We start from the raw sequence: 22,067 nt of genomic DNA on the forward strand, positions 1-22,067 counted from the left end.
ATTGGGGGACTCTGGGTACCCCAACCTGTCGTGGCTACTGACCCCAGTAAGGAATCCCCGGACCAGGGCAGAGGAACGGTACAATGAGGCCCATGGGCGTACTAGGAGGGTGATCGAACGCACCTTTGGCCTCCTAAAGGCCAGGTTTCGGTGCCTGCATATGACAGGGGGATCCCTAATGTACTCACCGAAGAAGGTGTGTCACATCATCGTGGCCTGCTGCATGCTTCACAACCTGGCTTTGCGCCGCCAGGTGCCTTCCCTGCAGGAGGATGGTCGAGACGGTGGTGTTGTGGCAGCTGTGGAACCTGTGGAGAGTGACGAGGAGGAAGACGACGGTGCTGAAACAGACAACAGGGACAGAATCATTGAACAGTACTTCCAATAGGACACAGGTAACAACTCAAACATAATTTAGTAAATGTGAACTACTCTCCTGCATCTCTGCTGCCTGTCTATTTGCCCCAGTGTATGATGACTGAGTTGTGGCTTTTCCCTCCCTATTTCAGATCTGGGGTCCCCACTACGAGTCCTGTGCTTCGTTTCCCCATGGACTACAGCTTTGTGGCAGCTGTTTGTTGACTTCACTATGTACAAGGACATATTTGCAATGTCATGTCAATTACAATATTTTGAAATCACAGCCAGACTCCAGATAGTTTTGTGCAAAATAGGTGTTTATTTCAGTGCTCAAAATGGGATGGGTGGTTTCAAGTGGGTGGGGGCTATGGTGAAGGAATGTCCATGGCAGAGTCCAGAGTAACAGTCACACAGGTGCATTGTCCAGAGGCCTGTGGAGAGATGGAGCATGGGCAGTTCAAGGATGGACAGGGTGACAATGTGGGACAGTGGGCTGACATCAGGTGGTATCCTTTGCTGGCGGGGGTCTTGACATCCTACTCTGTCTTCTTGCGAGATCTCAGGGCCCTCTTGCGGGGTGGTTCTTCTCCTGCAGGAGGTGGGGGTCTGGTGGGCTGCTGTTGTGCGGGGGCCTCCTGTCCACTAGCGCCGGCGGAGGTGGTTGGCTGTTCTTGGTCCAGGCTAGTGGCAGGGGCCCTTTGTTGTTGTTGAGTGTCCGTCCTGGTGTTGATGAGGTCCTGCAGCAGCATTACCATGGTAACCAGGGTGGAGGTCAGGGCTCTGATGTCCTCCCTGTACCCCCGATAGTGTTCCTCCTGCCGTACCTGGATCTCCTGGAACCGGGCCAGTACCGTCGCCATCGTCTCCTGGGAGCGGTTGTATGCTCCCATGATGGTGGTGAGGGCCTCGTGGAGAGTGGGTTCCCTGGGCCCGTCCCCCCCCTGTCGCACAGCTGCCCTCCGAGTTGCCCTGTTTCCCTGGGCCTCTGCCCCCTGGCCGGTGTGCCCACTACCACTGCCCCCAGGTCCCTGTTGTTGTTGGGGTGGTGGGTTCTCCTGGGTGCCCTGTAGTGGTAGACACACCGCAGATTGACGCGCCCTGGAGACAGAGGCATGGGGCCGCTGGGTGGGAGCTGTGCTGGTGTTCCCAGAGGGGTTTGGGTCTGTAGTGGCCTGTGCCTGTGTGAGGGGAACCGACTGTCCAGAGGTCCCCGATGGTCCGGGCTGGTCATCAGTGTCCAGGTCGACAGAGCTGCTGTCATCGCTGACGGCCTCTTGGGTGGGGGGTGTGGAGAATTCTGGGCCCTCCGTGGCGGTGTGTTGACGGTCGGGTCCTGCAGGGGTATAGAGGTATGGTTATAGTTTCAATGTGTGGCATATGGGTGTATCTGTGGGTTCCCGTGTCCCCAAGTGCTGGCATTCGTGTGTGGGGGCTTTGGTGAGGGTGGCTTGTGGGGGGGATGTGTATATGCATTGGGCATGCTTTGGTGATGGGTGTCCATGCTTAGTGGACGCATGCAGGCCTAGGTTTTGGGATGTGTGGGTTGTGATGGTGAGACATTGGCAGGGAATAGGTGTGCTGGGGGTGGGGGTGAGGATGGTGGTGGGGGTGAGGATGGTGGTGGGGGTGAGGGTGGGGGTGAGGATGGGGGTGGGGGTGAGGGTGGGGTTCGAGGATGGGGGTGAGGGTTGGGGTATGATTTGGCATGCAGGTGGGGGGGAAGCAGTATTGAAGCTTCAACTTACCAGAATCCATTCCTCCGCCGACTCCTGCGAGGCCGTCAGGATGCAGGATGTTCAAGACTTCCTCCTCCCATGTTGTAAATTGTGGGGGTTGAGGTGGGGGTCCTCCGCCAGTCTTCTGCACGGCGATGTTGTGCCTGGATACCATGGAACGCACCTTCCCCCGTAGGTCGTTCCATCGCTTCCTGATGTCTTCCCGATTTCTGGGGTGCTGTCCCACAGCGTTGACCCTGTCGACAATCCTCTGCCATAGCTCCGTCCTCCGGGCAATGCTGGTGTATTGGACCTGTGTGCCGAAGAGCTGGGGCTCTACCCGAACGATTTCCTCCACCATGACCCTGAGTTCTTCGTCTGAGAAGCGGGGGTGTCTTTGGGGTGCCATGGAGTGGTGTGTATGATGTGTGGGGTGGAGTATGTGTAGTTAAGTGTGTTGAGTGTGGTGGTGTGTGTTGTTTTGTGTGTGGATATTGTGTGGGTGATGGTGTAGTGTGCCTCTGTGTGATGGTATTCTGTGATCGCTGATGTGTCTCTCAGTGCTTCTTTCTGAATTTTTGGTCGTAGGGGTTTGTGGGTGATGTGGGTGTGTGTTTTATATTGTATTGTGTGTGTGGGAGTGGTGTGTGTATGTGTATCAGGTGTGTGGAATTCAAATCGGCCAATGTGGCTGAGTTTTGTTCGTTTGTGTGTATTCTGACCGCGGCGGTGTGTCCCGCCAATGGAAAACCGCGTTTGAAAGACTGCCGCGTGGATTCGTGGGTCGTAATGGCATGGGCGTATTTCTGTTGGCGTGATGGTGGAGGTTTGGTCACCTCCACTTTTCCGCCGACCGCTGGTCTGGCGGTCTGTTGTGGCTGTCGGATTTTCGGAGGTTTGGCTGCTGCGGGTCAGAATGACCGTGGCGGGTTACCGCGACCGCGGCGGAATTATGGAGGATTTCTGACCGGCGGTAGGCGCCTTTTACCGCCGAGGTCAGAATGACCACCTCTGTTTCTTTGGGAACACATTGAGGGATCGACACAAATAACCTCTTGCCGAGTTCAGAATTTTCTATACTTTTCAGAAATGTATAGCTTTCCAAGAACACCTTTAGGTTTCAGGCCTGTTTTTGCCACAAACTGACAGTACAAAAATTAGGAAAATGGGCTACATCTTACTAAAATGCCAAAACTGTGGTATAAAAATGTATTTTTGATACATCTTGCTACTGAAAGCTGGGAAGATGGTGACTTTAGCACAACAAACCTTTCAGTAAAGCCGTTATCAGGGAAAAAACACACACTTTCTTGCACAGCAGTTCTTTTGCACCTTTCCCAAAAAATTTAGATATACTTTGATTTTTTGGCTATTTTCTCAGTCCCCTCCAAGGGAATTCACAAACCCAGGGTACCTTTGAAATCCCCATTGTGTTGGGGAAAAAGGACACACATTTGGTGTGGCTAGCTGATGTGGAAACCTTATGTGGAAAACAGTTATGAAGAGCGGTGTATCCCAAATATAAAAAAAAGGGCTCAGTACTGGGAGTGAAAAGCCTCAGCGGCTAAAGGGTTAAACAAACTTATCAACATTCATTGGTCCCCACATCTGGCCTTTGTGAATTTCTGTTCACTCTACACCAGTATTCCTAAAACTGACAGCATGAAATATAATTAACAGTGCCTTCTGCACTTGAGATGAAACACTCTAATAACATACCATAATGTTGCTAGGTATCATACCCCAGAGCCACAGGAGTAACATTTGTGACTTCTTTGTGCAAAGACTCAGTTCAATGATCCCTCCCACCCCCTGAGCATTGTGCGCCTGACTACTAACCCCCTGGTGCAAGGACTCCGTTTAATGCACCAATACAGCAATACTGGTCATGATCAGATGAATTCAGGAACACAGTGGAACTCCAAATCCTCTTTCGTAAATGAAAAACATACTAAAAGATAACAGTACAAAGCAGGGGGTAAACGTTCAAAGGTTAATATCTAAAACCTAAGTATAGTGCATAGAATATGGCTGGTAAACACACAGAACGATGAAACAAATCCTACAATGGTACAAGACAGCCAGCAAACACAATATGAACATTCCTAACATGGTTAGGAAGTCCTTAGCATTTCAACACCCTGTTGCTAAGCGCTCTGCTAAATATCAGCAGAAGCAGAAAACAGCAACAGTGTGAACTCTGGATTGATAGTTCTGTTGTGAATCCCTTAGATCAGGCAAAGGCAGAGGGCACGCCAGCTATGCTCTCATTATAGTCTTAGGGTTATGTAGGAACACATAGAAATCATTTATCATCGTGGTTTATTCATCCTCTTTACCATGTTTCATCTGCCTAATTATCGCAGCTCATTCTCCTTATGCAAGATTATGACTGATCAATAAATGTATTTATCTCTCGTAATTTGCCTGGGCATGCATTAGTAATTCAATAAAAGGATGACATCTGTTTCCACGACTTCCTTGGGAGTCAGAGTGTCATGTTCAGGTTGTTATAAACACCATTCACCCTGGCAGGGTTGGGCGTGTAGGTGAGGCACTGTGAGCTAGCCAGGAGCAGAGCAGGTGTCTTCTGATGGTGTGGATGGACTTAGGGCCTGATTTATATATCAGAGAAGGCGTTACGCTGTTGCAATGGTGACAGATATCCAGTCTGCTGAAATCTAAATGCCATTGTTTTCTATGGCATTTAGATTTCTGCAGACAGGATATCTGTCACTGTTGCGATGCAGTAACCACTCCACTGAGATCTAAATCAGGTTCTTAATCTCCCACATTCTGAAGTTCTGTAGTCCTAGTATGCAGTCCTATTATTTTAGTAGGAACTGTATAACAATGGTATCATATAATCTCAATACTATTCATAGACTTTTGCCATTGATGTTGAATCACTTGGTAAAACATAGGTATATTTATTGTGTTGCCTCAATACTTTTAGTTTGGCAAAGGGTGATGAAGGAGATGGGCATATTAACTGCAACAGATCTTGCAGATCCAGAGACTCCAAAAAGAAGAACATCTCTTGTGAATGAACTTTTGTCAGCATTGGTGATTGAAGCACTGCAGGTGTTGTTGGCTCGACTTCTGGAAGAGAAGTTTGTCCTTCATATTGCACTTGCAGGGGCGTGGTCATGGAGGAGACCAGACAAGACATGCCTCCCTTGAGCTTCGGAAGTACCAGAACAGTATGCCAAATCCAATCTCTGGTGACCCCCTAGAACAACTTCAGAGCAGCAGGAAATCCCTTTGGCACCAGAATCCTCAAACAACAAGCTGTCCTCAAAGAACAAGTTACTTACCTTCGGTAACGCTTTTTCTGGTGGATACAATAGCTACCTGTGGATTCCTCACCTTATGACATCACCCTTGAGCCAGCATCCGATGGAAAATCTTGTGCCCAGCGTCACAGTTGCATGGCTCCACGCGACTCCGTCTGACGTCACCCTGCCAATAAGAGGTCCTCGTCGGCGTGCTGATGTCAGTTTCACCCATTTTTTTCCATGCCTTTGGGGCGAACAGATGAAAACCGAGTCTACAATAACTCCAATAAATACATATATACATAAAGCCTTCATGATGCAACATAATCAAAACCATAATTTATATATATACAGGAAAAATATCAATATATACATACATCTATACAACCACATATCCAAGTGCAATCGGACAGGCAACAGGGAGGCGGGTGGGACTGTGAGGAATCCACAGGTAGCTATTGTATCCACCAGACAATGCTTTACCAAAGGTATGTATCTTGTTCTTCTGATGGATACAAACTACCTGTGGATTCCTCACCTTATGAATAGAGTCCCAAAGCAGTACCGCACTCGGAGGTGGGTGCCTGTCTGATTACACCAAGAAATCCTATAAGACAGATCGTGCAAAATGGGCGTCCCTCCGAACCTCAGAGTCCAAGCAATAATGCTTTGCAAAGGTATGGAGTGACGCTCAAGTTGCCGCCTTGCAAATATCAACCACTGGAACTCCCCTTGCCAGGGCCGAAGAAGCAGACTTAGCCCTGGTGGAGTGGGCTCCGATACCTTCAGGGGGAACCATTTTCGCCAACGAGTAGCAGATCTTGATACAAAGGATAACCCACCTGGAGATGGTTCTTTTATGGACTGCTCTGCCCTTCCTCTGTCCAACGTACCCCACGAACAGCTGATCTTCCAGGCAAAAGTCCTTCGTCCTTTCAATGTAGAAACGAAGCACCCTTTTAGGGTCCAACCGGTAAAGCCTTTCTTCCTTCTTCGAGGGGTGAGGAGGAGGCTAGAAAGAAGGAAGGGTAATAGTCTGCCCTATATGAAAAGGAGTGACAACTTTTGGCAGGAAAGCCGCCCTGGTTTTCAACACCACTTTATCTGGGAAAAACATGGTAAAGGGGGGTTTTACAGAAAGAGCTTGGAGCTCACTAACCCGCCTAGCAGAGGTTATGGCAACAAGAAAAACTGTCTGAAGCACTAAAAACCGTAACGGGCAAGAGTGCATGGGCTCAAATGGAGACCCCATTAAAAAGGTTAAAACAAGATTTATGTCCCACTGAGGCACATGAAAAGGAGTGGGAGGAAACTTATTAAGTAAACCCTTAAGAAACCTAACTACAATAGGTGATTTAAATAATGAGGGCTGATCCGGGAGGCAAAGAAAGGCTGACAGAGCAGCTAAATAACCAAGGGTATGGGGGGAAACACATAAAGCAACTGGTTGCACCAAGAGATCTGAAACGCATCCCCCAAAGCTCCTTGCACTGGATACTGGAGGCTGCAGAATGACGGGCAGTGCGCGTTCTCCCGAGTGGCAAACAGATCTATCACTTGCGTACCCCACATCCGAAAAATGTGCAGGACCAGATCCAGATGGTTGCGCCACTCGTGATCGGCCGAAAGGAGCCGACTGTGAGAGTCTGCATGCACGTTGAGCACCCCGGCCAGATGATTTGCTATCAAGCAAATCCGATGGTCCTGAAGCCAGGACCAGAGACACAGAGCTTCTCTGCAGAGAAGTTATGACCCTACTCCTCCCTGCTTGTTTACATACCACATCGCAGTAGTGTTGTCCGTCAGGACCTGAACTGACTGACCGCGAACGGATGGGAGGAAGGCCTTGCGAGCCAAGCGTATCGCCCGCAATTCCAATAGATTGATATGAAAAGTCTGCTCCACTGGAGACCAACGACCTTTGATCTCCAGGTCCCCCAGATGAGCTCCCCACCATAGAGTTGAAGCATCCGTCATGACCGTGGCCACTGGCGGCGGCAGTGAATATGGCCTTCCTTGCGAAAGGTTGCCATCAACAGCCCACCACTGAAGATCCACTGCAGCATCTCTGGAGATCGTTATTGAATCCTGGAGATCCCCTTTGTGTTGAAACCACTGCCTGTGGAGGCACCATTGGAGAGCCCTCATGTGCCAACGTGCATGAGTGACCAACAGAATGCAAGAAGCGAACAGACAGAGCAGGCGTAAGACCTTTAGGACTGGAACAACTGCTCCATTTTGAAACATTGGAATCAACAACTGAATATTCTGGAGCCGCTGAGGCGGAGGATAGGCCAGATTCAATGTTGTGTCCAGCACTGCCCCTATGAACAGGAGGCGTTGAGAGGGCTCCAGGTGAGATTTGGGTACGTTGATCGAAAAACCCAGCCTGAACAACAACTGAGTTGTCATCCGCAAGTGACGCAACAGAAGCTCTGGAGACTTGGCTTTGATCATCCAATCATCCAGGTAAGGGAATACCGAAATCCCCTCCCTTCTGTGACTTGCTGCCACCACTGCCTTCACCTTTGTGAAGACTCGAGATGCTGAAGTAAGACCAAACGGGAGGACCGCAAACTGGTAGTGTTGCGACCCCACCACAAACCAGAGATTCTTCATGTGCGACTTCAGTATAGGGATATGAAAGTACCCATCTTGCAAGTCGACAGACACCATCCAATCGTCTTTGTTCAACGCCAGAAGTACCTCCGCTAGAGTCAGCATCTTAAATTTCTCCTGTTTGAGGAACCAATTAAAAATCCTCAGGTCTAAGATTGGTCTCAAACAACCGTCCTTCTTGGGGATCAGAAAATATCTTGAATAACAACCCTGACCCCTTTCCTGCTCTGGAACCAACTCCACCGCACCTTTTAATAACAGGGTCTGAACTTCCTGTTGCAACAACAGGAGAAGGTCTTCTGAACAAAATGAGGGACGGGGAGGGAAGGGAGGCGGAAACTCCTGAAAAGGGAGAGCATATCCTTTTCTCACAATGTTTAGCACCAATGAGTCTGATGTAACTAACTCCCACTTGTGGAGAAAAAGACGCAATCTTCCCCTTACAGGAGAAGTATGGTCGACAAATGGGAGAAAACTGGGCTGCTTCCCTTGCTGTTGTCCTCCAGAGGAGGAGGATGACATAGGGTGCTGCTGGGTGGCCCCTCTCGGTCTAACCCTCCCCCGCCCTCTAAAGGACCGATATGGGAGGCTGGTAGGCTGCTGGACTGAGGACTGGGGTCTCCGTCGATAAACTGCCCCACGTCCAAACCCCCTGAACCTACAAAAGGACCTAAAAGGGGTAGCAGAGGAGGCTTGCAATCCTAAAGACTTCGCCGTGGCTCGGCTGTCTTTAAAGCGCTCTAGGGCAGAGTCTGCCTTATCTCCAAACAGTTTCTCCCCATCAAACGGCAAATCCAACAAGGTGGTCTGTACATCTGACCTTAACCAAGCGTGTCTCCTGGTAGCAATAGATGTACCCATTACCCTGGCCACTGAGTCCGTAGAGTCCAGGCCAGGCTGAATTATCTGCTTCGCCGCAGCCTTCGCATCAGACAGGAGTTCCCCAAAAGGCTTCTGTATATCCTGCGGCAGATCCGGAACCATGGCTTTCGCAAAGTCCATGAGGGCGTTGACATACCTACCTAGCACACAGGTAGCGTTTGCAGCCTTGAGAGCCATGCTGCAAGAAGAAAAAGTCTTCTTTGCAGATTGCTCCATCTGCTTGGATTCCCTGTCAGATGGAATCACAGGGAAAGAGACAGGAGCAGACCTTGTAGAGCAAGATGCCTGGACCACCAAACTTTCCGGTATAGGATGTTGCGATAAAAACCCCGGATCGCCAGGCGCTACTCTATATCTTCTTGCCACAGCTCTATTCACCACAGGAGACGAAACAGGCTTCCTCCACAGTTCTAAAACGGGTTCCGTAAGAGCCTCATTGAAAGAAAGAAAAGGGTCTGCAGAAGCCGAAGAAGGATGCAGGACTTCTGTTAATATGTTTGTTTTAACTTCTGCAGCAGGCAATGGAAATTCTAAAAAGTCTGCTGCCTTCCTGATTACCGTGTGAAACGAAGCTGCTTCCACTGTAAATTCCCCCGGGGAAGACAAGTCCCATTCCGGGGAAGTATCCAGCCCACTGGCTGACTCCAAGCCCTAATACTCTCTCAAGGGCTCGTCAATGTCTCCTTCCCCCAACTGCCTTTAACATTCCTCCTCTTCCAAGAGGCGCAAGGCCTTCCTGCGTGACCTCAAACGAGCCTCCAACCTCGGCGTCAACATGGAATATGCCAACGTCGAAGACACCGGCTTCAACACCTGACGAGGCATCGGAGAGGAGGGTTGACTCCGTTGGAATCCATCACCCAGGTCCGGAGCCGGCAAGGATCCTAATGGCGCGAAGATGCATGTGACTCCACCATCGGCGCCGGCTGACGAGGTGATGTTATCAGCGCCATAGATGTAGTTGGCGACATCATGGGATTCACAGGGCCTCGAGGCGATGTCATTGGTGCCAGTCCGGTACCCTCAGCCAGACAGAACTGCATAAACGGCGCCGCCTTGCATGGAGTTGGGGATCCCAAAGAAAATGCCAAAGGACCCATGGGACCAGCCGGTGCACCAGCAGGGGCCAGGGTGTTGAACATAGCAAACATGGCATTCAAAAATGCTGCCGGATCCGCTCCCAGAGCCGGGAAGGCAGGATACAACTGGTCTTGTTGCACCTGTACCAGCTGACCATCCTGAGCAGCAAGTGAAAACTGAGGACTGTCCTGAGGTGCCACAACCTCAAAGACGGACGACGCCTGAGAAGCCTCAGAACTCTGGGGTTGCTAAGTCCCGTCGGACTCACCTCCCACGTCACATGGCGCCGGAGAGATGGAGACCTTGATCTTGATCAGCTCCGAGCCGAATGGCACCAAGAGTCATGACGGCCCGTTTCTTATGCTTCTTCAAAGTAGCGTGGGAAGAGGATCTTTTATGGCTCCTATGACCCTTCTTTGCTTTTGCCAAAAAGAGTTTGGCCTCCCTTTCCTTTAAAGCCTTAGGATTCATGCTCTGGCAAGACGGACACTCCTCGACGTCATGCTCAGAGCTAAAGGCACCAAAGACAATCGTCATGCGGGTCAGTGACCGACATGCAACTGCCACACTTTCAGCAAGGCTTGAAACCGGACTTCCTCGGGGGAGATATTGTAACTACAAAGAGTAACAAGAGGAAACCTCCAACAGAAACAAGAGCTAGGAGAAAACCTTTAGCGTCGAAGGCACGGAAAAAAGGGAACTGACCACAGCACGCCGACAAGGACCTCTTATTGGCACGGTGACGTCAGACGGAGTCACGTGGAGCCGTGCAATTGTGATGTCCTCGTCGACGTGGCGCAAGGGTGCATTCATAAGGTGAGGAATCCACAGGTAGTTTGTATCCATCAGAATCCAGGTCCACTGACTATCCAACATGCCAATCCAGATGTCAGGCGCCATTCTAACACCCTGAGCCATAGCCGAAAGCAACAGCAAGGAGCTCTGCCTCAAATTAGGCCTGTGTTGCTGTGCGATGCAGGCCTATCACTCCTTGAGGGTTGGGGAGCAGAAGGCCACTTCAGCCAGTCCCACAGTGGTGACCATCATCCAGATGCCGATCCCAGCTCCCTCTGTGGTGTGAGACCTTGAGGGTGGTGCTGACAACGGGGGTTCAGCCAAGGCCCCCTGAGAATGGATGCTCTACGTTACTGTGGCTCTCATTCAAGGTGAGGAGAGTGGCAGCTGGGACTGGGTGGTGGCACATGCGGCGTGGGCCCAAGGACCACTGATAGCCAGCTAGTAAAAAGAGGCGAGGAGGCCCCTGAACCAGGCACTCAGGCGGTCAGAGGACACCTACTTACAAACCCACCTGAGGGCAAAGCAGATCCTGGGGCAAGGTGACCGGCAGTCTGGGACACACTGTGGAGACTTCATGGTGGCCCTTCGGCAGTATAAAAGAGAGTGGGCCTTTCAGCAAAGTCTGATTGAGACCTCCGGTGGCGTCTCCCTTGTGAGGACGTGGATGGCATCCATAGAAGTCTTTTTTGCAGACAGGTTAGGAACACTGGCCGGGGACTGGCACTCACCCCAAGAGAGAGCTGGAGAGTCCAACCTTCCAGCAATAATCCCATTCAGCAACCCAACAGAGCCGAATGAGAGAGTCCCCTCCCCCTACAAGGTCATGGCAATCTAAAAAACGAAGGGCACTAAACTTTCCACCATATGAGACCTTCTGCAGAAATCAGACTAACTTTAGCATGAGGGGAACAGTCCCACCCCACCCAAAACAAAGTCAATCACATATCTGAGTTCACATGCACCGGCATCAAAGAGTTCCGCAAAGACAGACATAACATCACTCAGACATGAATTTAGCAGAGCCCTATCGGACCTGGACCAATGCTTACATCACACAGTCACGCTTGAATAGCATGAAGTCCACTATGGCTGAGCATGCCCTGGAAAACATTGACCGCCCTTTCAGGCTGGACATGTTGGAGTGTCAACAGCATATGCTACAGGATAAGACTGACGACCTGGAAAATTGCTCTCACTGAAATAATATTTCAATCCATGGCATATCAGTAACTGTGTTGAAACCAGACCTTGAGGATCACCACATCAAAGCCCTGTTTGCTCACTTACTCCACCAAGTACCCTTAACATTCTGAGTTGACTCCATTTCACAAGATCAAGATGTGTCAGCCCAAATGCTAGTGAAACGGATATGAAAGTAAAGATCCTATTGGTGGCCACCAACAGGTATCCTTAACATTCTGCGTTGACTCCATTTCACAAGATCAAGATGTGTCAGCCCAAATGCTAGTGAAACAGAAGGACTCCTGCAAAATTACAAAGTGCCTTCAAACCAAAAAGATACCATATTGCTGGGGCTTCCTTTTTATACTTCTCTTTGCCTACAAGAACAAGCACCATGTGGTGAAGGACCTGCAGTAAGCAAGAGAAATTCTATTTCTCCCCTCCTCTCACCAGCAGTGGCCAAACTAGGAACAGGCCCCTGCAAATCTGACACTCAAGAGAGGCAGATGGTATTTTCAACCTTCAAGGTCAATACGAAAATCAATGCAGAAACTACGCCACCAGAAAAATAAGGAACAACATCCTCCCACCTCAGAAGACAACAGTCTGCCCTAACTGAGGACTTTCTGTACTTGTAGCAGCTAGCACATTGATTGGCTCTGGTCAATAACTATTTAATGCTGGTGCTAATGAATCATGCATCCTACAATTAAGGGTGGGTGGGGTGGGACCATAACAACATCCTTGGGGCCCGCACCACCTCGCAGGGTTAATCAAAGACCCTCAAAACTAATGTGTTAGAAGTTCCACCTGCAACCACTAGCTGTTATGGGAACTACCATTTTCCCCAGTCCCTTCTCCTGGTTCTTCTAGCCCTGTGGCAATAGGTTTCCCTGGCCCATACTACACATGAGTACAAACACATATCCACTTGCCACAGGGCGCAAAACAGATATAAGGCATCTCCACCGCAGCCAAAGCTCTGTCAGATCGCCATTGTTGGTAGTTTCTGAGACTTTATCTTTTCCAACTCAACAGGCTGTCAGGCACACTGTTCTATTTGAAGTCCCATCAAAAGTATTATACCACCCTTGAAAATCGTTTCATTAAATGTACAAGGCTTCAAATCACCAATGAAATGGCAAGCCTTCCTCCAATGGCTCAAACATAAAGAGTCTGATCTGGTGCAACCCCAGGAAACTCACCTCTTAAAGGAAGACATTAGATGCCTCCATTCTTATTGGTACCCCTCACCGTTCCACTGCACTCACACATGCAAGACCAGAGGAGTAGCTATTCTCATGTGCAGGGACCTTATCTTCCACACAGATAACATACATAGGGATAGTGAGAGCCGCCTATTGCGAATTTGAGGCACATTAGATTTGACTACCTTTACCATCATATTACTCCATGCCCCAAACAAGGAAAAGAAGGATTTTTACTTTGTCCTATTTCCTAGGATTTTGCATTTGCATTACGCAACATAATAATCAGAGGTGATTTTAACATACCAGTCAACCCTTTGCTAGATTGACCCTTTACCAGAGATGCAGATAAAACAACCCCCCTACCCACACTAGTCCAGAGAATTGCTGACCTCAACCTGATAGATGCCAGGCACCACCACAGCCCAGGCAAGAAGGACTATATGTTCTATTCCCACGTCTACAAAACCTACACCCGGATAGACTACTTTCTGACTTCCGGGCCTCTCTTGCCCATGATGGTGGATTAAACCAAAGATGTTAAATCTCCTTGAGACCACGCACCTGTCTGGCTCATAGTGTCCTTCCTGATACCACAGAAGCCATTTCTGAAACCCTGATTTATTAAGGAAATAGCATGGAGCGACCCAACCCTCAGGGACGTATTAATAGTACTATAGCATATTATTTTGCTGAAAATGATGGCGAAGAGGTCAATCACTCAGTTGTGTAGGATGCAGCCAAAGTGGTGTTCTGTGAAGAGTTGTTCTCCCACACGGCACGTTCAAATGCCTGGCCAAGCGACTAAAGCTGGCTTGGAAGAGCAGCTATCTCAGCTATCTCTTTCAAGCCAAGTTGAAACACAAACAAGGTGGTTCTGCAAGAACCATAAGAGACCTCTGCAGAATAAGGGGTGAGCTAGAACACCTCGAAATAGAAGACATAGCTAAGAAGCTTTTGTATATTAACCATATCTATTACAAAAAAGGTGATAAGGCGGACAGACTACTAGTCTACAAGCTTCAGAAGGATGCAACACGGAACCACATAAAGGCATTCGAAACTGACAATGGCCAGATTGTCACCCACACAGTGGAGAACACATCCATTTTTTATAACTATTACTCAAAGCTATTCCATAGTCAGGAGCTTGCTAATTCATCACAGAATGACTTACTTCAGAATTACTCTCTTCTGGACCTGGAAGCCAACCTGCACTCTTTAGAAGAAAATATCACCACAACAGAGCACCTCCCCACTAGCAGGTCCCTGGCCACAGATGACTTCACAGACACTGTTAATGAAGTGAATGCTCCCCTATTGCCTATTCCCAAAGCAAAAGTGTTTAATTATTTCCTGCCAAATGGAAGAGAAACAGACACTGTGATGGACTCCCACTTCATACTCCTTCTTAAACTGGATAAAGACCCCCTAAACTGTACATCGTACAGGCCGTCAGCCCTCCTCAACTGTGATGCAAAAATACTTACATCCATATTAGTCCAAAGCCTCCATCACATATGGCCTCACCGGGTCTCCCCTTACCAATCGGGTATCATCAAAAATCACCAAGCCAATGATAACACTCAATTGGTGGTTACTCTAATGGAAAATGCCGAAAGACAGAACCAAATGATTGTCCTCTTCTTCCTCGATGCGGAGAAAGCTTTCAGTAGAGTAGACTGAAACTATCTATCAAAATTTCTTACTAAGAGCCACATAGGCTCAAAAATGCTGACATTCATCCAAGCTAATTTCCAACAACCAACAGCTAAGTTCAAAGTCAACCGGGAATACACAGGTGGCATCCCCCTAACTAGGGGAACACAACAAGGGTGTCCCTCACTCATCACTGGTCTTTAAATTACCCAACACTACATGCAACCCCACCATTCATGGCCTGGAGGGAGCCAGGGAACACAAAGGGTCTTATTTGCAGACGTCGTCCTTTGCTTTGTGACTAAACCCGATCAAGCCCTACTAGCTCTCCAAGTGGATCTTGATCACTTCACACAGGATTCAGGTTTTAAAATCAACTACTCTAAATCACAGGGTATGGGATAGTGGCCATCCTTGAACTGATCCAGGTACGTCTTTATTGGAGTGGCTTTTCACGGGAAGGGACGGCCATTAGACTCCTAGGCATAGTCCTCTTAACCCACACAAAGTCACTATAATAACAACATTCTTCCTTTACTCACTCCATTTTTTATTTAAAGACCAACTGGAGATTTCCTGGTTGGGTAGGCTGAAAAGCCTGTAAACTAACCTTATTCCCCAAGTGCTCTAAACCTTGTAGATACTCCCACTACAATACCCAAGCAGCTGCTGCTACAAATCAAGAAAAAGATGTTGCACGTCATATGGGAGGGTAAATCACCATGAGTAGCAATCTAGACTCTATTGCAACCAGTGGTTGAAAGAGGACTAGGATTCCCTGAAGTAATGGTCTATACTTAGGTTGCACAGATTCGCCAGGCACTAGACTGGAACTATGAACCCGACCATAAACCATGGGTGCAGGTTGAACGTGCCTTCTCTTTCATTTTGCTCAAAGACCTGATAAGGCTACCGGCCTCGACCTGGACAAGCTCCCAGACTCTCCTCCCTACAAAGACAACACTACTCCAATACTGGTGATTGTTCTTTTGAAAAAAAGCATTTCCTTCATACGCTTTCCCTCTAAGTCTACTGACCAACAATCCAGACATCTCCCCGTCCCCCATAAAACATCCGGGATTCCGCATTTGATTTGGAAAGAAGAAAAGCCCCCCCACCACTGTCTACAGGAGTTCTTTACCGATGGTGAATTCTGAACCAGGGATGACTTAATTCAACAATTTTGTTGGGCAGAGGAGATAGCTTCAGATTACCGCAAGCACTAAACTGGATAGAAGTGAGACATCTCTGCAACAAATTGAGCAGAGAAGCATCACCCCTAGAATCCCTCTTCATGAACAATGTCCATGGAAGGGAATATCTTGGCTCTATAGATATATCATAGACCTATACCCGTAGAGAAAACACACCTATATCTCCAGATGAAAGCAGGACCTAGAGACAAAAATAAGTGACGAAACGTGGGAGTCAAAATGGAAGAGGTCTGGGATTTCCTCCAAATTGGTCTATCATAAATAGAACACCTATAATCTTCACAAGATGGTATCTCACACCTGCAAGATTACATAAAATGTTCAGCGCCCCAGACAAATGCTGCAAGGGCTACGGAGATTGTGACACACTACTCCACACTTGGTGGTCATGCCCACACATTCAAGCTGTCTGGCACAATATACTCCTACTTAAACGTGTCATTACGAAAATCACAGAAAGCCAAAGGACTCATTAATGATCTAACTAGGGTACCTTGGCGGCCAAGGACTTTATCCCCTGATCACTCTGCTAGGAACATTAATCAACCACTTTCTGCTGGCGGCTCAGATAAGCACAGCTCAATTGTGGAAGTCAAAGTGTCCTTCAACGCTCACTCTTTGGTGGGCGAAGGTGTGGTCAATATATGCCATGAGAAAACTGTTGGCTACTATTCATGATATAAAGCACAAGTTCAATAAGATTTGACGCCCTTTATGACTATTGTAAAAATGAACCACAGAGTGGGAGATGCCACAATGACTATGTCTCAAACTCTGTTGCTCTGACATGTGCGACATGTCCCATTCAGACAATAATGACAGCTCGGATGCCGCTGACCATTGACTATGTATACCAGAGATGGTGGTTTTAATGAAAGTTACATGTAATCCCTGTTTCCCCGATAACTGTATATCACTATCCATGATCTATCAATTTCCCCACGGATAATAAAAGCATGCAGTAATAACATCTGCTCATGTGTAACCCCTTCTCTCCCCCTATTTAATTGTTGTTATTCCCATAAATAAAGTTGTTACCCCCTTCGCTGCCAGGCCTTTTCCCCCTCAGATGGCAGGCCTTTTTTGGCTATTTGGGGCAGTTCACGCTTAGGCACTTACAAATGTTTGTCCACAAAAGCTACCCACGCCAAATTTGTGTCCTTTTTTTCCAAAATCATAGGGATTCCAGAGGTACCCAGAGTTTGTGGGTTCCCCTGAAGGAGACCAAGAAATTAGCCAAAATACAGCAAAAATTTAATTTTATTCAATAAAATGGGGAAAAAGCGCTGCAGAAGAAGGCTGATGTTTTTTCCCCTGAAAATGGCATCAACAAAGGGTTTGCGGTGCTAAAATCACCAGCTTCCCAGCTTTCAGGAACAGGCAGACTTGAATCAGAAAACCCCCTTTTTCAACACAATTTTGGCATTTTACTGGGACATACTCAATTTTTACTATTTTTTGTGCTTTCTGCCTCCTTCCACTTAGTGACAGAAATGGGTGTGAAACCACAGTAGTCAAAATTCTGAATTCAGCAAGGGGTCATTTGTGTAGATCCTACAAGGGTTTCCTACGGAAAATAACAGCTGAAATAAAACAATATAGTAATTTTCAAAAGCAATATACCATAACATCTGCTGGACTCTTCTGGTTGCGGGAATATATAGGGCTTGTAGGTTAATCAAGAACCCTAGGTACCCAGAGCCAATAAATGAGCTGCACCTTGAAGTGGGTTTTCATTCTATACCGGGTATACAGCAATTAATTTGGTGAAATATAAAGACTGAAAAATAGGCATCAAGGAAACCTTTGTATTTCCAAAATGGGCACAAGATAAGGTGTTGAGAAGCAGTGGTTATTTGCACATCTATGAATTCTGTGGTGCCCATACTAGCATGTGAGTTACAGGGCATTCCTCAAATAGACGTCTTTTTTACACACTGTCTTACATTTGGAAGGAAAAAATATAGAGAAAGACAAGTGCAATAACACTTGTTTTGCTATTCTGTGTTCCCTCAAGTCTCCCAATCAAAATGGTACCTCACTTGCGTAGGTAGGCATAATGCTCGCGACAGGAAACGCAACATGGACACATCACATTTTTACATTGAAATCTGATGTGCTTTTTCAAAGTGCCTAGCTGTGGATTTTGGCCTCTAGCTCAGCCGGTACCTAGGGAAACCTACCAAACCTGCAAATTTTTGAAAACTAGACACATAGGGGATTCCAAGATGGGGTGACTTGTGGGGCTCTCACCAGGTTCTGTTACCCAGAATCCTTTGCAAACCTCATAATTTGGCCAAATAAACACTTTTTCCTCACATTTCGGTGACAGAAAGTTCTGGAATCTGAGAGAAGCCACAAATTTCCTTCCACCCAGCATCCCCCCAAGTCTCCTGATGAAAATTGTACCTCACTTGTGTGGGTAGGCCTAGCGCCTGCAACAGGTAATGCCCCAAAACACAACATAGACACATCATATTTTCCCAAAGAAAACAGAGCTGTTTTTTGCAAAACGCCTAGATGTGGATTTTGGTCTCTACCTCAGCCGGCACCTAGGGAAACCTACCAAACCTGCGCATTTTTTTAAAACCAGACACCTAGGGGAATCTAAGATGGGGTGACTTGTGGGGCTCTCACCATGTTCCGTTACCCACAATCCTTTGCAAACCTCAAAATCTGGCAAAAAAACCACCTTTTCCTTACATTTCGGTGATAGAAAGTTCTAGAATCTGAGAGGAGCCATAAATTTCCTTCCAGTCTCCCAATAAAAATGGTAACTCACTTTTGTGGGTAGGCCTAGTTCCTGCGAAAGGAAATGCCCCAAAAACCTATGTGGATACATCAAAATTATCAAATACAAAACTAACAAGTTTTTTTCGGTGGGGGGGAGAGGTACCTGCGTTGTTGGTCCTGGGCTCAGCAGCCAGATAGGGAAACCTACCAAACCAAAACATTTCTGAAAACACGACACCAGAGGGAGTCCAGAGAGGTGTGTCTTGCGTTGATTCACACAGTGTTTTCTTACCCAGAATCCATTGCAAACCTCAAAAAACATTTTGTGTTCACATTTCAGTGATAGAAAGTTCTGGAACCTGAGAGGAGCCACAAATTTCCTTCCACAGAGTGTTCTCCCAAGTCTCCCGATAAAAATGATACCTCACTTGTGTGGGGGCCTAGGTGCCTGCAACAGAAAAAGGCCAAAAACCTGTAGAGATTGAAGGGATAGCACAGCGAGTTGATAAGCACATATTTTCCTTTTATACATCTTTAGGCTAACTCTGCCTTGGGGACCCACACAAGTGAGGTATCATTTGACTTGGGAGACTGAGGGGAACGCTGGGGAGTAGGACATTTTTGCTGCAGCGGTGATCCTACAAATAAAAGTGAGGAAAATATGATTTTTTAAGCAAAATTTGAGGTTTGCAGAGGAATCTGTGTAAAATAATGTTGAGGGATCCATGCAAGCCACACCTCCCAGGAATCCTTGGGGTTTCTAGTTTTAAAAAATGTCTGGGTTTGGTGGGTTTCCCTAGATAAAAAGGCTCTCTATCACTGACTCCGGAAATGTAACAAATTTCATCATCTCAGGTGAACAATCCTTGAGCACAATAAAATCATTAAAAGTTGCCAAATGAAATAAATGTATGGCCAACTTTTTATACCACAAGTATGAAGAGCAATGTAAGGTTCCAACATCTGATCTACTCTATCAACACCACCCATGTGCTTATTGTAGTCCAAAATGCACGCAGGTTTGCGCACTTTGGCAACCTGACCCCAAACAGTCACAGGGGAAGTACTCTCATCATGGATGGTAGTTAGAATGTACACATCCCTCCTGTCTGAAAATTTCAGAGGTAGCAGCTCATTATTCTGCAAGGCACTGCACTGTCCCCTCTCAAGTTTTTACAGACAAACTCCCCCTTGGATAGCCTTTCTGGATAGAACAGATTGTGCCACAAGCAACAATGTCCACTCTAAACAACCCCTTGAACAACTGCACTCCAGTGTAGAAATTATCTACATACAAATGGTGACCTTTGTTAAACAGTCATCTACCAAGTTCCCACACAATTTTCTCTGTAACTCCAAAAGTGGAGGGACAACCAGGGGGGTCAATGCTGGAATCCCTACCAGTGTAGAACTGGAAATTATACACATATCCTGTACTACGCTCTGACAGCATATACAATTTAATTCCATACCATGCCCTCTTGCTAGGAATGTACTGCTTAAAAACCAAACTGCCCTTGAACAGGACCAAAGACTCGTCCACACTTATCTCTTTGCCTGGAACATACACCTCTGAAAACCGATCTATAAAAATGATCAAGGACAGGCCTAATCTTAAACAGGCGGTCACAATCAGGGTGATCTCGTGGCAAGGCTAAAGCATTGTCAACAAAATGCAGCATCCGAAGAGGAAGCAAATAGCGATTAAGAGTCATGGTTGCAGGAAATATAGCCGTTGCCATCAAGGGACTAGTAGACCAATAAGAAGCCAGTGACGGCTTCCTGATTAACCCCATCAAAAAAGTCAAACCTAAAAACTTTGTCATCTCCTCCAGATTTGTGGGAACCCACTGGGTAGCTCTAGACTGAGGCCTAAGTCTGGTAGAGTTGTCCCTCAAATACTGCTCCGCATACAAATTAGTCTGCTCAACAATCTTTTCCAAAAATACATCGTCCATAAACAAGTGAAAGAAATTGACAGACAAAATGTTTTCCGTATTGACTCTAAACCCTGGGAGACCAGTAAATGCAGGTTACTGTGGCTGCACCATGTTTGGGGCAATCCAGGTGTGAGGTCTTCCAATGGAAAACCCTTCAGCCCCAGGCTGCTGCAATCTTGGCACATCAATGCCCTCCTCTAAAACAGGCCCTTCATCTGCACTGAGAGTGGCTTCCTCATCAGAAGAATCCTCTCGGACAGAAAACTCACTGCCAGAATCTCTCATTTCCTCCTCTGCCTTAGATGCAGAGTCAGTCTCATAATCATGGTCAGAAGACAACTCAAAAACCATGCCAACAACCTGCTGAGCGGTCACTCTGAGGCTAGCCATGATCCTTTCTAACAACAAATGGATTGCCAACAACAACGAGCACTGTCTAAAATAAGTAATAAACAAAGTGTCGCTTTATCAAAAAGAGTTATGTACTAAAAAACGATACCACTCACTTACCTGAAAAAGCTAGACTCACCAGCAACTATTCTGCACAGACACAGCAATCACCAATGATATCCGACTAAAAAGAAAAAAAGAAAAGCAAATTAGACATAAGACAACACAATTATCATTGTGCACAAATCTAAGGACAATTTCACATACAATCCTGCATTTAGTACACCACCTGCAAACATGTGATTCATGCATGTCAACAATACTCCTTTGGAGTAAATTGCTTTTACTTACCTAAAACATGCAACTATGCAAACCGCAAGACAACTACTGCCAAAACCGCAAGGATCCACAGCAAAGGAAGCAAAAGCTTTGAAATAGAACAAAAAGAAGAAATAAACTGTTATAATCACAAATACAAATACTTTGCCAGTTGATAAACACCACGCCACCAAGAACTTACACATTTTCCCTGGTGCTTAAGTGGCTTCGGCCCCCCTTGGGGGCAGATGGGCCAAAAAAAACTAGGCCCATCTGCCCCCAATGGGGGCAGAAATCGCCATCAGTAATGTGCCCCCTTTAGGGGTGAACCTTGACAAAGGGGCCGTCCCCCACACAAATCACACACCCAAGATCCCTGGTTCCTAAGTGGATTTTGCCTCCTTTGGGTGCTGAAGGGCCTAAAAAAAAAGGTCAATCGGCCCCCAAGGGTGGCAGAAATGGCCAACAGCTCTGTGCCCCCTTGGGGGGGGGGGCACCCTTGCCAAAGGGGGCGCCCCGGCACGCAAAAAACAAAGGGGAACAAAAAAAAAGAAATTCCCTGATGTCTTGGTGGCTTCTGCCCCCCTTGGGGGCAGATGGTCATAAAACAAATAGGCCGAGTTACGTACCTTCGTAACGCCTTTTCTGGTGGATACACTAGCTACCTGTGGATTCCTCACTCATTAAATTT

The 22,067-nt window shown here is 47.2% G+C and overlaps 1 protein-coding gene across 1 annotated transcript in view; it reads right to left on the reverse strand.

The window, feature by feature from the left end:
- Positions 1-22,067, reverse strand: part of LOC138275894 (kinesin-like protein KIF17) — a 1,877,333-nt gene that overhangs the window by 1,274,087 nt on the left and 581,179 nt on the right. The window lies entirely within an intron of this gene.

Source organism: Pleurodeles waltl, chromosome 2_2 (genome assembly GCF_031143425.1).
Source record: "Pleurodeles waltl isolate 20211129_DDA chromosome 2_2, aPleWal1.hap1.20221129, whole genome shotgun sequence".
In the NCBI taxonomy this organism is placed as follows: Eukaryota; Metazoa; Chordata; class Amphibia; order Caudata; family Salamandridae; genus Pleurodeles; species Pleurodeles waltl.